The sequence below is a fragment of the Lipotes vexillifer genome, unplaced genomic scaffold (assembly GCF_000442215.2).
Source record: "Lipotes vexillifer unplaced genomic scaffold, Lipotes_vexillifer_v1.1 scaffold1272, whole genome shotgun sequence".
NCBI lineage: Eukaryota > Metazoa > Chordata > Mammalia > Artiodactyla > Lipotidae > Lipotes > Lipotes vexillifer.
This window is the reverse complement of record NW_006779909.1, coordinates 800,014-822,433: the sequence shown is the minus strand read 5'-3', so window position 1 is coordinate 822,433 and position 22,420 is coordinate 800,014. Positions and strand designations below refer to the sequence as shown.

The 22,420-nt window shown below is 41.0% G+C and overlaps 1 protein-coding gene across 2 annotated transcripts in view; it reads left to right on the top strand.

Annotated features, from left to right (window-relative positions):
* APBB2 (amyloid beta precursor protein binding family B member 2) overlaps positions 1-22,420 on the top strand; it is a 384,765-nt gene that overhangs the window by 131,528 nt on the left and 230,817 nt on the right. For both annotated transcript variants that reach the window (XM_007453040.1, XM_007453039.1), the window contains one exon: positions 11,497-11,613. The gene's annotated coding sequence lies outside the window, so the exon portion shown is untranslated. The remainder of the gene's footprint in view (positions 1-11,496; positions 11,614-22,420) is intronic.

Sequence of the window (22,420 nt, the reverse complement as noted above, 5' to 3'; positions counted from 1 at the left end):
ATGGGAGAAAAGAATTCAAAGAATTAGAGGAGCCCGCTAAAACTTTTAACCCATAACATTCCAGCAGTATAGTTTTATTTGTACTTTAAAACCTAACCTTCCCCCATGTTTCCCTGTGGAAAAATGTCCTTGATTCTGCTTTGGTATCATAAGGAACATAAATGTTTCATTCTTAACTTCAGGAGATGGCCTCCTATCTCCCCCTGTGTATCCTGGGGCAATGTATCAGGCAGGGTTCTGAGACAGAAGCAATGGAGACTGGCTGAATGCTTTATGCAGAGAAGTAATTTATGGAGAAGATGCTGTTGGGTGGTTTCTAGAACTGCTAAAAGTTAGGAAAAGGTCAGGAGCAATTAGAGACTACACAGCCAGATTCATAGCCAAGGTCATATGCTATGATTAGTTCTGTGCAGGGTGGACCCTGTCACTGAACACAGGATCGTGCTGGTTCACACTGACCACACCATTGGGACCAGACACTTGCTACCAACTCTGTCACCTCAGCCTTTGCTGCCTCTGGGCACTAGATGTTGTTGCCATTGCCCTCACCCACAGTAAGTTCCTCCTGCCCCTGTCTCCAGCTTTAGAAGCAGGTCAGGCCAAGACTAGGTCCCATGCCTTAGCTTCAAGGGAGTCTGGCAAGGTGAGTGTCCAGCCATTTTTGTCTCTGTGTTGAAAGGTGTGTCTCTCATCAATACTCATATGATGAGAAATTTCCCAAATATAGGAAGGGGGTTCAGATGCTGAATAGTCTCCATCCTTCTTCCGTCTATAAGGACAAATCTTCACTATAAGAAACCACCATCTGGGCTCTGGTAGGTGGGTAGTGGCCAACATGTTTATCTGTTTGAAGCTGTAGTTGACCACTCTATGATAACAGAGATGGCGGATTCCCTCTTGTGCATTGGTATCCAGGAACCCTTTCATCACGTGTTAACTAAGGCTAGAGGTGTCACTTGACAACTTAGGTATAATTGACCTCTCACCGTGTGCTCCTTACTACTTTAAGATAAAATGCATTAAATGGAATTTTAACAACTTGATTAACTAGGAGGAGCAGATTAAGATTTATCTGTTTTTTTTTTAAATTTATAGTATAAAATGAAACTTCACATTATCAGTTTGTCTTAGATGATTTATAGATGGTTTATATATTTTATTCATAAATTTCTACCCTCTTAAAAATGTTTTTTTATTTGGTAATAGATATATGTAGCTTACAAGTCGCTGCCTGCTTATTTGCATCGTCATTTCCCATTTCTCAGAGGCAACTACTTTCAATTCAGCGAGCTCTTCTTCTGATATTTACTTCCATGTAGCTAATTATCTTTATAATGATGTTTCTTGAAATTTTTCTTTTTTTCTTTTTTAGACATTAAACATTGAATTTCTATTAAGGAATATAAGGGGTTAGCTCTCTTTTACTCTCCCTCCCTTATAAATACCTGCCTCTCACTCTCTGAGATAGTTATATCTCGATTTATTTTCACCATAAATATTTTTCACAGCTGAGTTATGCAGTGTACTGTGATTTTATTTTCTTTCTTGTTCAGCATATTAAAAAAATCTTTTTTTTCTTTTGACTTCCTATTCTATTTATGTGCTACTTATTCATCCCCAAATTCTCAAATACGGTCAAGCACAACGGCTTGGCTCTCAGTTCTTTTGTGTGTGTCTGTGGTGTGTGTGACGTTTTTCCGGGAGCCTTCTGCTGCCTGCTCCCTTCTGGACTGTTTGCTCTTGAGGCCTTAGGCACAGCTGTTGACCCGGAATTTTCTTTTACTACCATGTTAGGAGTTCTTGATTGACCTGTTTACTGAATAGCATCTCTCCTGGTTTCCTCTTTCTTTTGGGGGAGGCACATTGCCCAGTTGCTTCTTGAGAAAGAAGAGTGTGTATGATGTAATTTTCTGGAGATCTGGCATGTGTGCAAATATCACTTAGTCTCTCCTCACATATGATTGATACAGAATTTAAAGTGGGAAATTATTTTCCCTGAGAGTTTTGGAGTCCCTGCTTCATTTTCTTGCGCTTCCAATTTTGCTATTGTTGGATGCTTTTCTGATTCTGGTTACTTTATATGTGACTTTTTTTCGGAGGGGTGTAGCGGGGGAGCTTTTAGAGTCTTTTATTTTTCATCCCCTAATGTTCTGAGGTTTCAGCATAATGTGCCTTGGTGTGTAACTTTTTCCATCCATTGTGATGATTTTTGCGGCAGGTGGTGGAGGATAATTTTCTTCCCACTGTTTTCTCTTTTCTGAAACTCTTATTTGTCAGATGCTGGAACTTTTGTATTTTTCCTCCAACTTACTTATTGTTAAAAAAAAAAAAAAAGTCCCTGATCTCTATCCTTCTATTTTTTTGTTCTACTCTTGGGGAACATTTAAATCTCTATTATCTTCTAACCCTTCTAAGGATTTTTAATTTCTGTGATCATAATATTAATTTCTAGTAGCTCTTGTTCTAATAATATTTCTATTTTACAGCATCCTGTTCTTGTTTTGCTTTATGGATGCAAGTATCTTTTTAATAATGTGTATGAAGTTTTGTCCCTGCTCCCAGCATTGACTGACTCTCCTTTCTCCTAAAGTTCCTGTCTGTCACGTTAGGCTCTTCATCCCATGTCTGGTGATCATTTGCTGTCCATTTTTATTTATGTGGAGGCTCTTTGTGCATAAACAAGCTGACAGGGCTCTCTCATGTCACCTGGTGACCTTACTTGCCATAGGATGATTTTCTGTTTTCAGAAGCCCCCTTTCTCCCTAGTTTTGGTAACTGTAGATCTCTTCTCTTCGGCTGGTTAGAAACCCAGCAAGGGAGGGGCTGTGGGTCTCTCCACTCAGTGTACACTTTGACTCAGTCCTCTGTTTCAGAATGGTACCTCCACCCAGTCACTCTTCCTAGTGTCCCTGAGTCCAGACCTTCTCAGGCGGAAGGAGAGAGTTGACAAGCTTCATGGCTAAGGACAGATCTGGAGGTTTACTCCTTAAAATGTCTTGCAAGCAGTTCTCCGGTTTTCAATGCCATCTCTGCACTTCCTTCTCCATTCGTGCCCCACTTTAGATGGAGCTGGACTTTGTACTTTCTGAAGCGTTTGTGCCCCATATTGTCTGTCTTCTTCCTGTCAGTTCTGCTAGTAGGCATTTCAGTTTTGTCTGTCCCTGCTCTGAAAATTCACTCGTCATTTTCCCATCTGCTTCCCATTTTCCAAAATTTTTTTCCATTATTTTTCTCTCTTTCCATTCTCTTTCTTCTTGTGAGTTTATCTCTTCCTCTTATTTGGTGTCATTTAGTGGAGGGAATGCAGTTAAGCACATGATTATAATCCACCACTTGATGCTGAAAATCCTTAATCGTGAACTTTTGAGATTTGGTCTTTCCATTTGGATGCATGGTTGTCTGGTCCATTAAAGAAGAGTTAATTTGGTTACTCTAGGATGGATTCCATTTACTATACTTTTCAGTTTCATTCAGAGATTGTTACTCTCACTGTCTAAATTGAACTAGTTGTCATCCTTCCTTGATTTGAGTACATAATAGGAAAAAGGGTCAGTTATTTCTTAGGTATAAATTCCAAGTCTGACCTCAAATCCAGTCACAAGAATAACGCACACAATTTACAACATTTCAGAGAAATGACTTCCATCCCTTCAGGTTTTCCATGGCCATAATCCCAGTTGGGTCAGTCTTTCTTAGATTCCCTACTAGTTTGACTTGAGTTGTGTCCAAGCTGGAAAAACATTGTTTTCTGAGTACCGTTTTATGTGGTAGTCCCAGGTGTATTCTGTAGGATACTGAGTTTCCATGAAGCATCTCTTTAGATTCTATAGAAGAATGTCAGACCATGATATCTTTCTCATTCCTAGGATAAAATCTCAGAATATCTCTTGTAAAATGCAGAAGATTTCATAATGTGCCAAAGGCTTACATTATTGAACATGTAAACACCACAGCAGAATCAGGACCAAATATGACCTCTCTTTCAACTTTTTCCTTAAATTTTATTAGTTCTCCAGTTTTAACAACTGATTTTTTAAATAATGTTTAATGTATTAAGGTATGTCAAGAATTACTGTAAAATTACTATGGGCCTAATTCAACCATTGTAAAGCAAAGGGAAAGCCAATTCAAACTTTAAAGCTTTTTGTGTCCTGTAGGGTTTGAATGAATATAGGGGAATCTGATCTGATTCCCACCCTAGAGATTACAGAATCCTTTTTTTTTTTTTTTTAAATAATGTTTACCTTCATATGGTAGAATTAATATTTTCCTGTTTCAGACACCTCATGTTCTTTATTGGTCAAGGTTGAGAGTATGTAGAGCTTCTGAGAGGAAACATTTCTATTTGAAGGTCCCTGTTTCCATCATGGTAGGTAAAGGGTGCCAGGCATCTGTGCTGTGCTAAAGCTTACTAGAAGTGTCGCTGCCTCTGAGCAAGAAACAGGAAGTACTTCTGTCCTTAAAACCAGAAATAGATGCTCTTTCTCATGATCATAACTGAAAAGATCATCTTTTTTTTAATGAGATGGGCTCATCCCTTGTGGTTTTCACAGATTTAATAATCAGATTATTTAATGCAGAGCTTGGAAAAAAATAGGTCTGGTGAGGCAGACTATGGAGATTTTCCTGGAAGCTAAAACAACATCAACTTTGTGCTTTTTCTTTTTCTCTTTGTAAATCTTTTTACCTCATCTTTCCCTTTTATTTTTCATTTACTATTTTTGATGATTCTTAAAGAGATTTTCCTGTCTTATTTTCACATGGTGGTACATTTACATAATTTTCACTGTATTTTAACTTCAAAGGATCATCACCAGGGGAGAAAAAAATAATCTGCAAGAAGAATTGGATGCGTCAGGATTTAGGATACTCTATATAGTCTAACTTGCTTTAGACAACTCTGCCAAGTATTGTGTAATGTGTTGGCAGTCGGAAGGAGAAAAATTGCTTCTTTGCTGATTTTAGGAAGTCCTATTTGTGTTTTGGAAAGTGGAGCAAGGTAAAAATAAAGGGAAGAAAGTAAAAGTACTTTAAGGGAAGTAAGGTATTGTATATGAAAGTGTCTTGTAAACTGCTAAATAACATAAAGCTGGTAGTTACTATTATTGCAAGGGCATAACTTACAATGAGAAAGCAAGGATTCAGAAAAGAAAAATGGGAAAAAGGGAAAAGAAATCATTTGAATAAGAAAAAGTTGAGGAAGAAACAAAGTGGGAATATCATAATGGGGGGAAGCTTTACATTCTGGTTTTTTTACCTGAAATTACAGTAATACTTGTACTTCCTATTTAACAGTTAAGTTGAAAACATTTTATTTATTAACCAAAAGGAAAGTTGTCAAAAATCATTTGGGAAGAGGATCTTATCATATGAGGTGGTGAGAGCTGGATGGGAACCACTAGGCAGATGACTTTCTCAGCTCTAAATAAAGATCTGTGTGTCATAGGGGGTTATGTAGTGCGTTTCCACTTAATTAAGGTCTGATTTACAATTGTTGGTATCGTCTGAGCCTTTCATTTGTTCTTCATACCTTTGCAAGGTAGGTATCATTAACCCATATCACAGATGGGAGTAGAAGGCTAATTGACTTGCCCACAGCCGCTTACTTATCCAGTGACAAAGCCCTCCCTTCTCCAGCTTTTGAGTTTATTCCCACATTTCCCCAGGTACTTCACATCAGAGCAGTTGGTTCGGTTGTGTTCCTGGATATTCAACTTATTGGGTTTCTCTAAAAGAAGTCCTTGAAATATAACCGCAGTCACTTAAAAATAATTGGTTCGTGTCCCGGTCCGGGAAGATCCCACATGCCGCGGAGCGGCTGGGCCCGTGAGCCATGGCCGCTGAGCCTGCGCGTCTGGAGCCTGTGCTCTGCAGTGGGAGAGGCCACAGCAGTGAGAGGCCCGCGTACTGCAATAAATAGATAGGTAGATAGATAGATAGATAGATAGATAGATAGATAGTAAAAATAATAATAATAATAATAACACCCCAGGGCATGTTTTAGGTTTGGCTGTGTCTGTACTAAATGACTTCGTGCGAGTCCTACTTAAGGAGTATGATTTGAATTCTGTAAGAACCAAGGAATAAACAAAAAAGACATCTCAGCTGCCCCAGTATGGGTTCAGAGTCTGTGTACTGTGTCCTTCAGAACTTATCTGGAGCTTGGTATTTTAAGTTTTAATTCTCTTATGCTTTTTAGTTTTATTTGGTTTCCAAAATCATAGCTGACTTGAAGAAGGGAAAGGTTGATATTCTAAAAGCAGTGAGACTCAACTCTTGACAGTAAGGAAGAGGACGTAACCAAACTATGAAGGGTAGGCAAAAATATCTCCCAAAATATAGCAGTCAGCAACCTTTGAGTAGAGGAACAGACATCCCTCTGTGCCTGGAAAGGTTGTCTTGCCACTGGCCACTCTAGGCAAGGTCAGTCTGGTTACCGGCAGCACACACATAAAGCCAGTCCTACGCCCTGTTCCTCTATCCCATCCATTCATCTTCCACTCACATCCTGACTCCACTTGGCTCTAGATCTGGATCTGTGACTTCGATTTCACCTTTGGCTCTCCTTTTCCTTGGTGTTTGAATTTCATCAATCTCTTCCCTTTGATTCTCAGAGTGTCCTGTTGCTTTGGTGGGAACTCCCCATCTAGCTCTCATCATGGTGGTAGAAACTCAACATCTGCCTAGTATCCACTGGACCGGCTTCTTTTCCTCAGAGATAGTGTTCTCATGTTCTGACAGAACATGATAATTGATAGTCATATTGATGATCCTGTGTCACCAAAGCCTAATCACATTCTGGATTCTCCGAGAAGACATTACCTTTTAGAAAAGAAAAAAAAAAATCCAGTATGGTTGAAATTAAACCCATTTTATTACTTAGGTGGGTCATCCTTCAGCCATTTTGAAACTCTTCATCATCCTCAATGCCTTACCCCTTGAGGTTTCTAAAAAGCAGAAATTATATAGTAGTATAAGTGCAGAGTGATGCAGAGACTTATAATTTGATGAGTTACAGAATATGTTATTTAGAACATAATCAACTTTTTTAGTAGCTTGGAACAGCTTTCATATCAAAAAAGATGGTACATTAAACAAAGCCCTTTAAAAAATATTTTGCTTACAAATTTGTCTTTTAGGTTAATAGCAAATACTTAAGTAGAGTTGTTATGTTATAAAACAGTTAGAAAGGGAGATAGTTGAACAAGTGATTGTTGACATGAAATGTTTATTTCGGAGAGAATTCTTGGCATTTTTGCCCCATGTCAGCATAATAAGAATTTGGAGGACAGGAGGGAAGCATTGATGTATTTGTTGAGGGTTAATGTCCCTGTAGAGCATTTGTGTTAGTGAATATATTATGGTAATACCATAAATATAGTAATTAAAAAGTTGCACACTAAACACTTTGTGCACTGGCATAAATATTCCTTTCCTCCCCTTGGTGGCTTGCATTCAAGTGAATGGTGTATTGTTCATCTTGGTCTCCTAGATTCTTAATCAAGAATAGGAAAAAGGATGGCAGTCTCAGAGATCTGTTTCCTTCTCCATATATTGCTGTTCAGATGGGCAGAAACAGATTGGATGTTTCAGGACTGAGTTATTTTTTTAACAGTTCAGAAAAATGTCACATAGTACAACAGCCCCACTATTTCTCAGTTTCGGGAACTTTATCCTTAAAGTTGTTTCCAAACAATACTACAGTGCGCTTCTTGTCATGTGTAAAGTGTGTTCAGTGTGCTCAGTGATACCTTAGAGCTTATGCGTTATAAAAGAAATGAGATGATGCATAATATAAATATATCTTAGGATCAGACTTTTTAAGGGAGCGAGACTTGATTATCTCATTAGGATCTGTTGCCCAGTGGGTTGAAGCTGAGTGGGTTGCTGTGTGAATGCGCGGCTGGGAGGAGAGGCACCCTGCTGTTAAAGTAATAATGGGTCTGTCCTTCACATCAAAGGGTAACAAAGAAGGCAGATAGATGTAAAGTGGGCAATTTCTGTTTCTTTGTACGCTCAAAATGTTCGCACCTACGTATTTTCCCACTTAAGAGACATCCTGTTTTTCATAATTTCATGATTTCTGATTTCTCTTAACACACAATATTTATTTATGAGTTCACAGAGACGTTCTTCTGTGAAGAGGAAAGTAAATGCAGTTGAATGCGATTTGCGGCTTGGCTCTGAGTCAGTTAGGGTGGGAAAGGAAGGAATAGAAAGACTAATTCTGTTCTCACCATTTAATTGGCCTCTTTACCTCCTCGTTGTGAGAACTCTTCGCTTATGTATTGGTTTATCGATTGATTCCATATTTATGGACCGCTTGCCCTGTCTCCTGTGCCCCAGGGACACAAAGACGAATGGCGCAGTCAGTAGTCATCTGATGGCTCTGGAACCATCTCAGTCCTGGCTGACTTCAAGGATGATAATGATGTGTTTATCTAGAATTCTAAAATTCTGTCATCTTCCAAAGATGGCCTGGAGACATGTTCATGTGACCAGAATAGACAAACAACCCTGGAGCAGCCTCAGAGCTTGTGAGATCACAAAGGCTGCCTAGAGAACAGAAAATCTGCTTTTCAAGGTGTTTTCCATTGCATTAGATTTTCTAATGAGCCTTGCTACTTTTGGCATCGTTGGAGTGCTTTCCAAGAGCTAGGTCACTCCACCCACTTCCGGATTCACCAAAATCTGAGGCGAAAGAGTGGGCAGGAGATGGAGGATGATGACTGCGCTGCTGTCTTAAGGGACGTTTCGCTAGGAAATCGCGGGCAGGTGCCGCTGCCAGCTCCACTCTCCTTTTTGCCTTTTCTTTAAGATGCCTGACTCTTCATTCTCATTTGGTTAGTCATGCTAGAAAGAATCTTTGAATGGAAGCATCTTAAGAGGCCTTGTACGATAGTGGGTAGTGGTTTCATTTAAATGAAACTATATGTAAACCTTTGGAAAGGTTGGCACCGGGGAACAAAGATCATTATAAGAAGAGTGTTCTTCTGAATCTTTTGCTTGTATGCTATTTTTTGGGTACTACTAATAAGTTCTACTGTGGGTGTGCCTATCTCGCAAATGCCGCTTCGCACCTTGATATGTACTGGCGTATATGTTTATCTACCTTAAAACAGGGTCAGACTACTTGTAACAGGGTAGCATGCCAGAAACCAAGATTTTCAAGATCTATGTCATCAAACCATTTATGTGTCAACTTATTCCTAGCAAAGAACCATGGCAGCTATTTACCTACAATGCTGATGTCATTTAGTCTATTACCTCTAATATCGTAGTGCTGTTACCTACAAACTTACTATAACCAGATTTGTTTTCACTCCTCTAAGTCTAATATACTTCTAATATAAGAGGGTTGTGAATTACCCCTTCCTCTTCAAGGTCAGGCCCTTCGTTTGTACTCCTGACCCTTTTCCCCCACCTCCTTCGGGATTTTATTCCATCCTTACCTCCTCCCTCTTGAACTCTCAACCTTTCTGCCTCTACTGCTGTCAATACGGACTTCCATTAATTAGCACCAGTGCCTTTCAACAACTGTTCGTTCTCCTTTCTCTTCCTTCACTTGCTCTGTTATCGCTGCCTCTACCACTTCAGTGAAACCACCTTCAGTCAAGGTGGCCAGTGACTGCTTAAGTGTCAAAGCCAAAGCTATAGTTTTCATTTCTTATCTTTATTCATCTCATTGTATTCCACGGTACCTCTCTGCCTTTCTTCCTTGGTCCTTTTCAGAAGATCTTTTTCCTCTGCCAGTTCTGTCATTGTCTCTACGGTTGTGCTTTTGGCCCTAATCCTCCAGTCTTCTCCCTCTACCCATGTCCCTTCAGTGATATCACCCGCTCATCTAATTTCTGCTACTTTCTATGTAGTGACCACTTCTGTGCCTTTACGTTTTGCTCAGGTTTCTTCCCCAAGCCTCACTCTCAAGAATATCTGGTTGTCCTCACTCGAGTCTTCTACATCTCAAGTTCTAATGCACCAAACTAAACCTGTTGTCTTCCTTATTAAACTTGTTAATTCACTAGTATTCGCTACCTCATTTGTCACTGCCATCCACCCACATGTAGTCAGGTACCGTGTTGCTCTGCTTTTAGTGTCTGGATGTTTCCCAAGTACTAATTCTTCTCTCCTTTTCCTTCCCCACCTACCTCCACTGCCCTAATCTTCACCCTCCTCTCCAGCCTAACTGGTCTCCCTGCCGCTACTCTGCCCTCTTTGAATCCATCCAGAGAGAGAGTCATGCATCTGAAACCCAGCTCTGATCCATCAGTGGCTGTCTGCAACTGAAGTTCTCGAATATGTGTACAAGGTTACAGTCAGGCTCCAGCTTCTTTCCTGGCCTCACTCTAGAGAGTCCAGCAACACAATACATCAGGCAGCTTTTCTTACTCCTGCCTTTTCCGTTGTCTTGTTTCCCAGTCCCCGCTTGGCTAAGTCCTGCCCAGCCTGAGGACATGTCAGGCACCCCTGGTACTTGGAAGCCTTCCCTGACTTCTCCATTTCTGGGCTGCTTGCCATGAATCTCAGTCATTGTGCTCATCCCACTGCCCTTTGGGGTCAGCTGTGTGTATTTCTTGGTCCCACTAGACTTTGCTTTCCTTAAAGACAGAGACAGTGCCTTATGTCTTCACATATAGGAGGCGTTCAACGTATGTTTTTTAAGTGAAGACTGGATAAGGACAATAAATCAATTTGATGTCTACAAAAAAGGGCAAAAGTAATCTATGTGTAGTAGTACCTTTAGGAGGGGGCACGAAGGGGGTTTCTGGGGTACTGATAATGCTCTGGGTTTTGATCTGGTGTGTTCAGTGTAGGAAGATTCACTGAGCTGTCCGTGTGTGGTATGTGTCCTTTTCTGTATTTATGTTCTACTTCAATGAAAAGTTAAAAAAAAATTAATTTGATGTCTTTGCTACCCATTGTAGAAAATTTAGTTTTTCCTTTCAAGCTTGTAGAGTTTTTTTTTTTTTTTTTTTTTTTTTTACAGCATATCAGTTTAGATGTCACAACAAAGAACCAGGCTAGTGCTATTCCTTGACGTTAAGGAAGAGTGAGATGAAAAAGCGTCAGCGTGGGTGGGGTTGTCTGCTCCTCTAAAGAGGGCCAGTGGCGGTCCAGTGGTTAAGACTCTGCCCTTCTAATGCAGGGAGTGCAGTTTGATCCCTGGTCAGGGAACTAAGATCCCACATGCCACGTGGCATGGCCAAATAAATAAAGAGGGCCAGTGAGGGCCAGCCCTGATGGATAGATTTGCAGCAATGTGCACTTCTGTCACACTTAGTATAGGGGCCACATGCTAATAATCATCAACGTGCTCTGGGCCTGCCAACAGTGACAGGGAGACTTCATCTCGGATGTGACTGTGAATAATTCATAAACCTGGTTATCTGGAAATTTGTGGTCATCAGTAGCATTTGAATGAAAATATGCAATCATTATCCTGAATCTGTTTTTTTATTTCTACTTTCTTTTTGTCTCCCCCTCCCTGTACCACAGCTTAAACATCTCAGTCTTTCCTGAGTACTTGGAAACTGCCGGGGCCCCTGATAATGTGCTGACTGGTCGCTATGGGCAGACGGTACCCAGAGGCTCACTGTTATCCAGGCAGCTCATGTATGTATGGGATTTGTCTCTCTCTCTTTTTTTTTTCCTTTAATTTTCAGTGTAGAATATTGCAGGCTACTGAACTGGTGAAGGTTTATAAGATATACATGACAGTGTTTAGAAATGCAGGAGAATGGATCTGCTCTAGGGTAAGTTTTTAATATTGAATGATGAGAAATGTTATCTAAATTAGGATTTTTATAATTCAGTGGCCCTATAAGACAGACCAGAAGTGTATATCAGCAATCTGCCTTTTCTGTTTCAGCGCATCCACTCACATGCAGGTTTTTTTGTTTGTTTAAGTTCTCCTTTTTCATCACAATATATAACATTTGAAACAATAGCAATGCCATAAATTATAAACATTTCCCAGTGATTTAAAAAATTCTTTTGCAATAAAAAAATTCATGGACCCAGAAGAGGTCCTCAGGGTATGTCATTGTTGAATACATGTTGGCGAGAGAGTCCCCGACTCTAATTTCGTTTTTTTCTTTTTTTTTTTTTTTTGCGGTACTTGGGCCTCTCACTGTTGTGGCCTCTCCCGTTGCGGAGCACAGGCTCCGGACGCACAGGCTTAGCTGCCGTGGCTCACGGGCCCAGCTGTTCCGCGGCACGTGGGATCCTCCCGGACCGGGGCACGAACCCGTGTCCCCTGCATCGGCAGGCGGACTCTCAACCACTGCGCCACCAGGGAAGCCCCCGACTCTAATTTCTTAACATTCTCCATAGGAGGAAGCTGTTGATTCTCTGATGACTTTCTGTGTCTCACGACAGTTAAGTTTTCCCAACAGTAGTCTTTTGGGAGTGGCTACAAATGCAGCCTTTTCCTATTTGGCTCTACCCTGATAACTTAGGAGAAAAATGGTTATTGCCCATTTAATGATCTCTCTTATTTCTATAAAGCATAGTCTGTCTCAAACTTATTTTTTGCTCTCTTTTGTCTTTCAGCCTTGGGCCAGCTGTTTAGGTATTTACCTGTTTTTGTTGCTGCCCTTTGGGCCTCTGGAATTCTGAATTCAAATCAGGGGTGTGTTTGGGGTAATTCCTCAGAGTGCCTTTGCTCCCCTATCCTTTCTGTAGTTAATGGTTATTCACAGTTACCGTTAAGCCCCATTTCCTTGTACATTTCTTTTTCTTTTTTCTTCGTAGAAAAGTTAGAACCATCCTCAAACCCTCCCGCAGACAACTGCTTCTAAAATAAGCCATCCCTGGTGGCGCAGTGGTTGAGAGTCCGCTTGCTGATGCAGGGGACGCGGGTTCGTGCCCCGGTCCGGAAGATCCCACATGCCGCGGGGCGGCTGGGCCCGTGAGCCATGGCCGCTGAGCCTGCGCGTCCGGAGCCTGTGCTCCGCCACGGGAGAGGCCACAACAGTGAGAGGCCCACGTAACACACACACACACACAAAAAAGTTAAAATAAGCCAGATCGGTAGAAGGAGCAGCGGAAGGGAGTGCTAACAGCAGACTGGGGGCTCAGACCAACCACCAGCGTTAGAGCTGGCTGGGATGGGAGCAGTGGCTTTTACTGATAGACTTTCGTATCCTCCAAGGGCATCACTGTATTACTGTAAAGTCAGCCATTTTTATAGTGAACATTATCAGAAAAAGTTTACCCTTGTCATACTGTAAGACAGAGATTGGCAAAGGGTGGCCCATGGGCCAGATCTAGCCCATGCCTCTTTTTGTAGGGCCTAACAATGGTTTTCATGTTTTTGAATGGTTACCTACATAATCTGTTTTGCCTTTTGGCCCTCAGAGCCTAAAATACTTACAGTCTGGTCTGTTAAGAAAAAATTTGCCTGTCTCTGCTGTAGAAAAAGTTGGAAGGCGTGTAGTACGATTCAGTCACATGAAATTGTTAATATTCGACTGTTTTTGACCTACAAAAATGCTGATTGCTTATGGTTCAGTCTAATATATTTTGAGGAAATTCTTCCTTTAAAATGCTTAAGATTTTAAAGTTTGGTTTCTTGGAGAAGTAAATTTCCTTGGAAAATTCACAAGTGTGGTCCTGCTCATTTTTCACCACCATCGTACCTCTCCTCTCCAGAGCTTTCTAAAGGGCTGTCAGGTAGTTGAGGGAAAGCGCTTCTCTTTCACTTGGCTTAATTCTTACTAATACTCTCTAGGAGAAAGCTGTCTTCTTAGCTCACCCTTCCTGGGTGCTACGAATGAGCTAGCCACCCCCAGAATAGAGGTGGCTGCTGTGAATACGCCGAGACCTCTGCTGGGCATGTCACCTGGGCTTTTTCTGGCGGGAAGGAGGGTGCATTTCTGCCTTGTCCAGAGGGCATGCATGATGGTCCCTCGGCCTGCAGCGTGTCTGCGTAATGCGTTCCTTGAAACATCCTTCCCTGGACCTAGAACGTGGTTCCCACCCTTCTGTGCTTTCCACCTCTCTTTCCAGTGTTATTGATCCCCTAGTCCAAAGCATTAAAACCATCATTTATTTTATGCGGCTTGTTTTCCATTCTTTCCCCCTCCCCTTTGTACTTCCCCTTTCCTGATTGTTAAGTAAGATTTGCTTGTTGAAATCTCCAGCTGACATTCTTTAGTGGCTACTCTTGGTGGTAGGAAACGTTCACCTCAGCTGCTCTGTCTCCTGTCACGTAAGGCAAGAAATCTAAGATGACTTGGGGCCTCCGGGCCAGGCCTAGGCCTGATCAGGAACTTTAGACATGAATAGTTCTCTGGAGATGGGAAACTATTTCAGGGGAAAGAAATTCTCTGGAGTTTATAATTTTGTCATTAAGTGTGGTCACAGCCCTCCGTCAAGGGTTGGAAGTATATACTGCTCTGAATTGATTCCGAGGCTTGCATGGCAAATGGGAGTTCCGGATTTTCCTTTTTCATGTTTTGGGAACACTGTTCTGCCTTTCAAGGCTTTTTTCAGGACAGGATGCTGTTCTTTGGTGGAGTGTGGAGTGGCATCCATTGAGCACCAAAGTAAGAAGTCAGTAGCTAGAGCTGACCTTTCCCCATTTTTCATATAGATATTTGTGCTTGTGTTAAGACTAGAGTTAAATTATCCTGGAAATTACTCGTCAGATTGCATCCTTATTTATTTTTGTTTGCATCTTGTAGTTTCCTTGTGTGACTGCAGTCTCCTCTCTAACCCTGACCGTCAGAGTCTGGACCATTGCAATAGTCTCCCGACCTCTGGCTGGAAGTCTCTCTCCCTGCAAATTTGACTCCTGCATAGTGGCCACATTAATCTCACAGAAGCACAGCTCTAATCACATCACCCCCCTGTGCTCAGCGCATCCCCGCTAGTCCAGAAGGTCACCCTGACATTGGAGTCCTCCACGTTTTCTTTCACTGCTCCTTATAATACCCATGATTAATGGTTGGTTACTGATGTGATTGTCGTTGGTGGTAGTCTTGCTCCTCAGTAGGTGTCCCGTGTTGGCCCGAGTGGGCTGCTCCTGCCGAGACACACCCTTTGCCTTTGGGTCACTCATTGTTCGTGCTGTGCCCTCTCTGGAATGAGGATCCCTCTGTGGAGAACCTGCTAAAACCCCATTCTGACTTTCGGGTACAGCAGAGTTGCCCTCTTTCCCAGGAAGCTTCCCTCGTTTCCCAGCAGGAGGCACGCGTTCCTGTAGCTCTTACATCTCCCTGGTGAAGCTTGTGTCCCAGATTACTCATTCTATCTTGGCGTGTGTGTATAACTTCGTCAGACCTTTGAAACTAAACTCTGTTTCATCTCCCTCCTCTCCTCTGTGTATGAGGACAGTGCTCCATCAGTGGTAGAAGCTCAGATATTTGTGGAATCACTTTGGGCTTAGGGGTGAGACTGGGTAATAACTGTCCTCAGGAAGCCCCTATAAAGCATTTTCCAGAGAACTTGGTGGAACCTGTGCAGACCAAGGCCAAGGCCAAGAGGGTGTAATTAAGGCCTCCAGGGCTGTCCATGTGCTGGGCCCTGTGCTGCTTGCCCGCCCCTGGCTCTCCTGCCTTTCCTTCCCTCCCATTCACAGGGGGGGCATTTCCTCCCTTTCTTAAGAAATTGCCGTTTAAAAAGTTTAAACAGTAGCAGGCAAATATGATTATTTCTTTTGCCCTTCCCTCCTCGACTTCCCCTATTCTCAGTGATGAAAGACATTGGTTTTGTTTGTAGTCCTACTCCATGCCACTCACTGTGTACTGAATTTACTAGAAATTCTCCACTTCAAATGGGATATACTTTGAAAGGGTCATCATATCATCCCCATTTCACAGATGAGAATATTGAGGCTTGAAACTACAAAGTAACTTGTCACCGCGGAGTTGCAGTTTGAGCCTAGGTTTATCTGCCTTCTGTCTGTGTTCTTTCCTCCCACCAGGCTTTCGAGTCACCTGGTCATCACTCGGGTGATCACTTATTTAGGTGTTGTCCACTCTCCTGTTCTCCACACCATGGCTTTTAGTAACATGGTCTTAGAGGCCTAAAAGATTCTGCATCAAACGATGCTGACATCTGTCTCATATCTCCTCTTTTATCCATTATTTGAACCCAGTAATTACAGGTAATGTGAAGGCCCTAGGAGAGCACTTCATATAGAAAGAGTAATAATAATACAGAAATAATAACAATGCTTTAAAAATCATGCAAGTAATATATGTTTAATATAGAAATTTTTTAATTTTTATTTTATATTGAAGTATAGTTGATCTACAATGTTGTGTTAGATTCAGGTGTACAGCAAAGTGAATCAGTTATACATATATATATATCCATTCTTTTTCAGAATCTTTTCCCATAGAGTTCCCTGTGCTGTATAGTAGGTCCTTGTTGATTATCTATTTTATATATAGTAGTGTGTATATATTAATCCCAAACTCCTAATTTATCCCGCCCCTCCACCTTTCCCTTTCGGTAACCATAAGTTTGTTTTCTAGGTCTGAGTCTGTTTCTGTTTTGTAAATAAGTTCATTTGTACCATTTTTTTAAGATTCCACATATAAGTGATATATGATATTTGTCTGACTTCACTTAGTGTGATAATCTCTAGGTCCATCCATGTTGCTGCAAATGGCATTTCATTCTTTTTTATGGCTCAGTAGTATTCCATTGTATATATGTACCACATCTTCTTTATCCATTCCTCTGTAGATGGACATTTAGGTTGCTTCCATGTCTTAGCTATTGTAAACAGTGCTGCAGTGAACATTGGGATGCATGAATCTTTCAGAATTATGATTTTCTCTGGGTCTATGCCCAGGAGTAGGATTGCTGGATCGTATGGTAACTCTATTTGTAGTTTTTTAAGGAACCTCTATACTGTTCTCCATAATGGCTGTGCTGATTTACATTCCCACCAACAGGGTAGGAGGGTTCCATTTTCTCCATACCCCCTCCAGCATTTATTGTTTGTAGACTTTTTGATGATGGCCATTCTGACTGGTGTGAGGTTTTTAAAAATAAAATTATTTATTTACTTATGGCTGTGTTGGGTCTTCGTTGCTGCACACGGGCTTTCTCTAGTTGTGGCAAGTGGGCTTCTCATTGCGGTGGCTTCTCTTGTTACGGAACAGAGGCTCTAGGCACTTGGGCTTCAGTAGTTGTGGTACGCAGGCTCAGTAGTTGTGGCTCACGAGCTCTAGAGCGCAGGCTCAGTAGTTGTGATGCACGGGCTTAGTTGGTCGGCGGCATGTGGGATCTTCCTGGACCAGGGCTCGAACCCGTGTCCCCTGCATTGACAGGCGGATTCTTAACCACTGTGGCGCCAGGGGAGTCCCTCATTGTAGTTTTGGTTTGCATTTCTCTAATTCTTAGCGATGTTGAGCATTGGAAAATTTTTAAAATGACGAAAAGAGAAAATAAGTTCTCACAACCCTATATACCAAGAGATAACTATGTTAAACATTTTGTTGAATGCTTTCCTGTACTTCCAGTATTCTCTCTTAATATATTTATTTATTCTGTTTATTTACAGAAATAAGGTAATGTCAGACATTGTGTTTACTCAACAAAGTGTCGTAAATACCTTTCTAGACCAGTAGCAACTCAGAAGTAGCTGTAGCCTATAGTGGACTGACTTACGTGAGTTCCCAGAGGAAGGCAGTCAAAGCAGGTGAGTGCAGGGAGCCTGATTCCCCTCCACAGGAGGAGGGACTTTTATCCTGTTTAAGAAGATTTTGGCCAGGACCCACTGAATTGATTTTCTCCGTCCATTAACACATCTCAACTCTCAGTTTGAAAAGCACTGCCCTAGAGATTACAGAGTACTAGAGGGCAAGCTTGGGCAGACTTGGAGTTTTCAGGGTTTCGGCGGGGTGGGGGGAGGGTTCTGAACTCAGTTGGGGTTTGAGGAAACATGGGGAATTTTTTGTTCGTTTGTTTTGGCCCCACCGCGCTGCATGCAGGATCTTAGTTCCCCGACCAGGGATGGAACCAGCGCCCCCTGCAGTGGAAGCACTGAGCTTAACCACTGGACCGCCAGGGAAGTCCCAACATGGGGAATTTGAGTTAAGACCAGGAGCCTGAGAGCAGTGCCCAAGATCATTCACAGCCAAGTGTGGGTCTCACTGCCTGGAACAGCCAGGATGTGATGTGGCATCCCAGGAGAGGGGCTTTCTGTTCTGGTTTTCATTGGTTTTCCTGGTGTGGGAGGAAGGCCTGCAGGATTGTCCAGATCACCTGCAGGGGATCACAGCAGGGAAGCCCCTGGGGAGTCTCAGGGTTGTAGTGAGTCCATGAATGAAAAGTGTATGTATGTAGGAGTTGGGAAAGGTTAAAGGGAACACGAGTTTTAAAATACACTGATTAGATTTTTCTTCTGTCCAAGAAAAAAAAAAATCTATATATTTTAGAAAATGCTTAAATACTAAAAAGCCCAAGGGGGACAAAAACCATCCTTAACATTTTGTATGTCTTTATAATCTTTGTGTGTGTGTCTGTATAAGCACCTGTACTTTCATGTTAGCATTATTGTCATCATCATCTTATTTTATGACCTACTTTTTGTTGCTTAATTCATCATGGAAATTTCTGATATTAAATGTTCTTCTAGTAGGTGGTTTTTACTGATCTTATACTTTATTACAATGCATGGATGTATCATAATTAACAATCACCCATTGTTGAACATTTAAGTTATTTCCAGTCTGTTGCTGTCCTAGGTTACTCATAAGTCTTTTTGTGTGTGTGTGCTTAAGAAATATTTAGAAGTGAAATGGCTAAGTTGAAGGGTTGCTTGCACATTTTAAAGACATTGCTACACACATCCAAACTGCTCTCTAGAGAAGTTTTATTTACTTTCATCATTCTTGTGTGAAGATTGCCCATTTCTTCCTACTCTGGAAACAGAGAGAGAGAGAGAGAAAAAAACACTTTTCTATATGATAGGTGAAATATGCTATCTTCATTGTTGTAGTTTGCATTTCCTTTTTATTAATATTGAGGCTTAGATTTAAAATTTTTAAATTCAGTTTATTTAAACTTAAAAAAAAAGTTTATCTGTTCAGTAGCCCAAAATCAGCCACTTTAAATATGTGTGATGCAAATGTAAAAAAAGTCGATTTGACTTGTGTTGGTAATATGACTTGTCTTCATTACGCGTAGTTTGTATTGGTTATAAGCTGAAAGTCTGATTCTTTAAAGAGATAAGGTTGCTAGATTTTTCATATGATAATAACTTGGGGATTTAATTAAAATATGAAACCAAGCCCTCAGACTTAGAACTCTGGGCTTAAAAGTCGACAGCCTGTGAGAGAGTCCTCGGACTGGGAGATGGGAGGCCTGGGTTCTAGCCCTGGCCCTGCCGTTCCCGGGCTGAGGGCATAGAAGAGTCATTAGAACCAACTGAATCTCACTTCTGACATCTGTAAATTGAGGAGTTGGACTGGATGATGTTTAACCTCTAGTTCAAAAATTCTGTAGTATATTTGCTTTCCAGAGAAAGAACTGCAACTGAACCTTGGCTCTAGGGAGAACCAAGCCAAAGGCAGAGCAATTATATTCAAGACAGAGAACACAAAACATGAACAGATAGTGAAGTGGTGTTTGACCTTGGATTTTAACTGCTTAAAATACCTGCAAACAGGCCAAGACAAAGAGCACTGAAATGAGAGGTCAGAGCCGAGTAAATAAAGGTAATCCGAGTAAATAAAGGTAATCCACTTTACTACACAACTGCAGTGACAAAAACACAAGTGCTTTTACATGATAGTGTTTAGATAGCTCGCCAGTTTAGACAGGTGTGTTAGTACCTGTTTCCTGGTGTCATTGTGTAAATGCTTCTGATAGGAAAAGTCCTGAGAACCATTATGAATGTCATTAAGTACAGGACCTGACATATAGTAAATGCTCAATACATACATATATTTTATATATAATGAATGAACAAAGGGGATTCCTTGCACATTACAAGTTTTTCCAAATCCTGCTTTCTAACACACATGGTTCTCCTGCTTTAATTGTGTTCAGGGTAGCCTCTTTCTGAACATGACAACCCGTTTTGTTTGCACCCACCTGACTTCATCAACCCTCTCATCCAAAGCTCCTTAGTGTTCTCCTCTGCAAACTGGGAGGCGGTTCTCACGCCAAACTGGGAAGTAATTCTAATGCCCTTGTATGTTTTGGTATGAGTTTCCTTTGTTTCTCTCAAGGCGGAATTATTCCTCTTCTGCTTACCTTTTGTATTAGTTTTCTGTTGCTGCTGTAATAAATTACTGCAAACTTGGTGACTTAACACAGATTTACTCTCTTAACTATTTTGGAAGCCAGATGTCTGCAAGAAGTCTTACTGGGCTATCAAGTTGGCAGGGCTGATTCCTCTTGAAAGCTCTAGGGGAGAATCTGCGTTCCTGACTTTTTCAGCTTTTAGTGACTGCCTGTATTCCTTGGTTTGTGGCCCCTTTCTCCGTCTTCAAAGTGAATCACTCTCATCTCTGCTCACATTACCCTCTCCTCTTCAGTCAAATCTCTCTCTGCTTCCTCTTACAAAGACAAATTGTGATTACATTTAGGGTCCACCCAGAACATCAGCATCTCTCCCCATCTCAAGACTTTAACCTAATCATAGTTGCTGTTTTATTGCCCATATAAGTTTCTAGGGATTAGGATGGAGATATCTTTTGAGGGGAGGGGATGACATTATTCAGCCTACCTTTTTTCTTTTTCCACCCTGAACTTTGTCCTTTTCTACTTACTGCCAACTATTTGATGTTATAGGAACGCACACACACACACACACACACACACACACACACACACACACAGCTATTGCATTTACCTAGAGAAATATTAGTTTCCTCCCCAAACAAACAAACAAATATTCATTCCATGCCTGAATTGCTGTGCCAGGTACTCTAACCAAAAAGGGTAAGATTGCTCCTTACCTGACAGGACTAGGAGGCAAGGTATAGTACAGAGGAGAATATAAAGAAGCCCCAAATTTAAGATACTGTTTTGTTGGCAAATCTCCAACCCCTATTCAAACAAACCCTCCTTATTAGCTGAGCCATCTTCAAATTCATGAATTCCCTCTTTGGCTGTTCCTTATCTATTCCTGAACTTGCGCATTGAGGGTGTTTGCATCCCTCCCCGTCCCAAAATGAGATATAATTAACATACTATAAATTCACCCCTTTAAAGTGTAAAATCCAGTTGCATTTAGTATATTCATAAAGTTGTACAGCCATCACCACTATCTATTTCCAGGATGTTTTTATCACCCTGAAATGAAACCCTGTATCCGTCATTGACTATCACTCCACATTGCTCTCCTCTTCGGGAAGCAAAGAATCTGCTTTCTGTCTCTATGGATTTGCCTGTTGTGGACATTTCGTATGACTGGAATCACATAATATGTAGTTGGCCCTCTGAATCTGCCGGTTCCCCATCCATGATTCGACCAACCGCTGGTAGAAAATACTTGGAAAAAAAATTCCAGAAAGTTCCAAAAAGCAAAAGTTGACTTTGTCATGTGCTGGCAACTATTTACATAGCATTTACATTGTCTTAGGTTATTATAAGTAATCTAGAGATGATTTAAATTAAACAGGAGGGTGTGTGTAGGTTATATGCACATTCTACACTGTTTTATATAAGGGACTTGAGCACTCACAGATTTTGATGTTTCCTAGGGGTCCTGGAACCAATCCCCCACGGAAACCAAGGGATGACTGTATGGCCTTTTGTCAGTTAACATAATGTTTTCAAAGTTCACCCATGTTGTATTGATAGTACTTAACAGCATTTTATTCTTTTTTATTGCTGAATAATACTCCATTGTATAGATATGCCACATCTGGTTTATATATTCATCAGTTTATGGACATTTGAGTTGTCTCCACTTTTTGCTGTTATGAGTAATGTTGCTGTGAACAATCATGTACAAATTTTTAAGTGGACAGATGTTTTCATTAGGTAGATATATGGGAGTGGAATTGCTAGGTCATAAGGTAACCCTATCTTTAGCTTTTTGAGTAACTGCTAGTGTTTTACAAAGTAGCTGAACCCTTTCACAATCCCACCAGTACTATAGGAGGGTTCCAGTGTCTTGACATCCTTGCCAGACTTTTTATTGTCAGTCTCTTTGATTATAGCTGTCCTGGTGGGTGTGAGGTGGTATCTCACTCTGGGTTTGATTTGCATTTACCTGATGACTACTGATGTACATCTTTTCAAATCCTTTGTTCATTTTTAAATTGAGTTATGTACTCTTTTTTTAAATTGTAAGAGTTCTTTATATATTCTGAATACTAGACTTTATCAGATTTATACAATTTTTCTCCCGTTCTGTGGGTTGTATTTTTACTTTCTTGATAGTGTCCTTTAAAGCACAGAAGTTTTATACTTTGATGAACTCCAATTTATCTTTTTTTTTTTT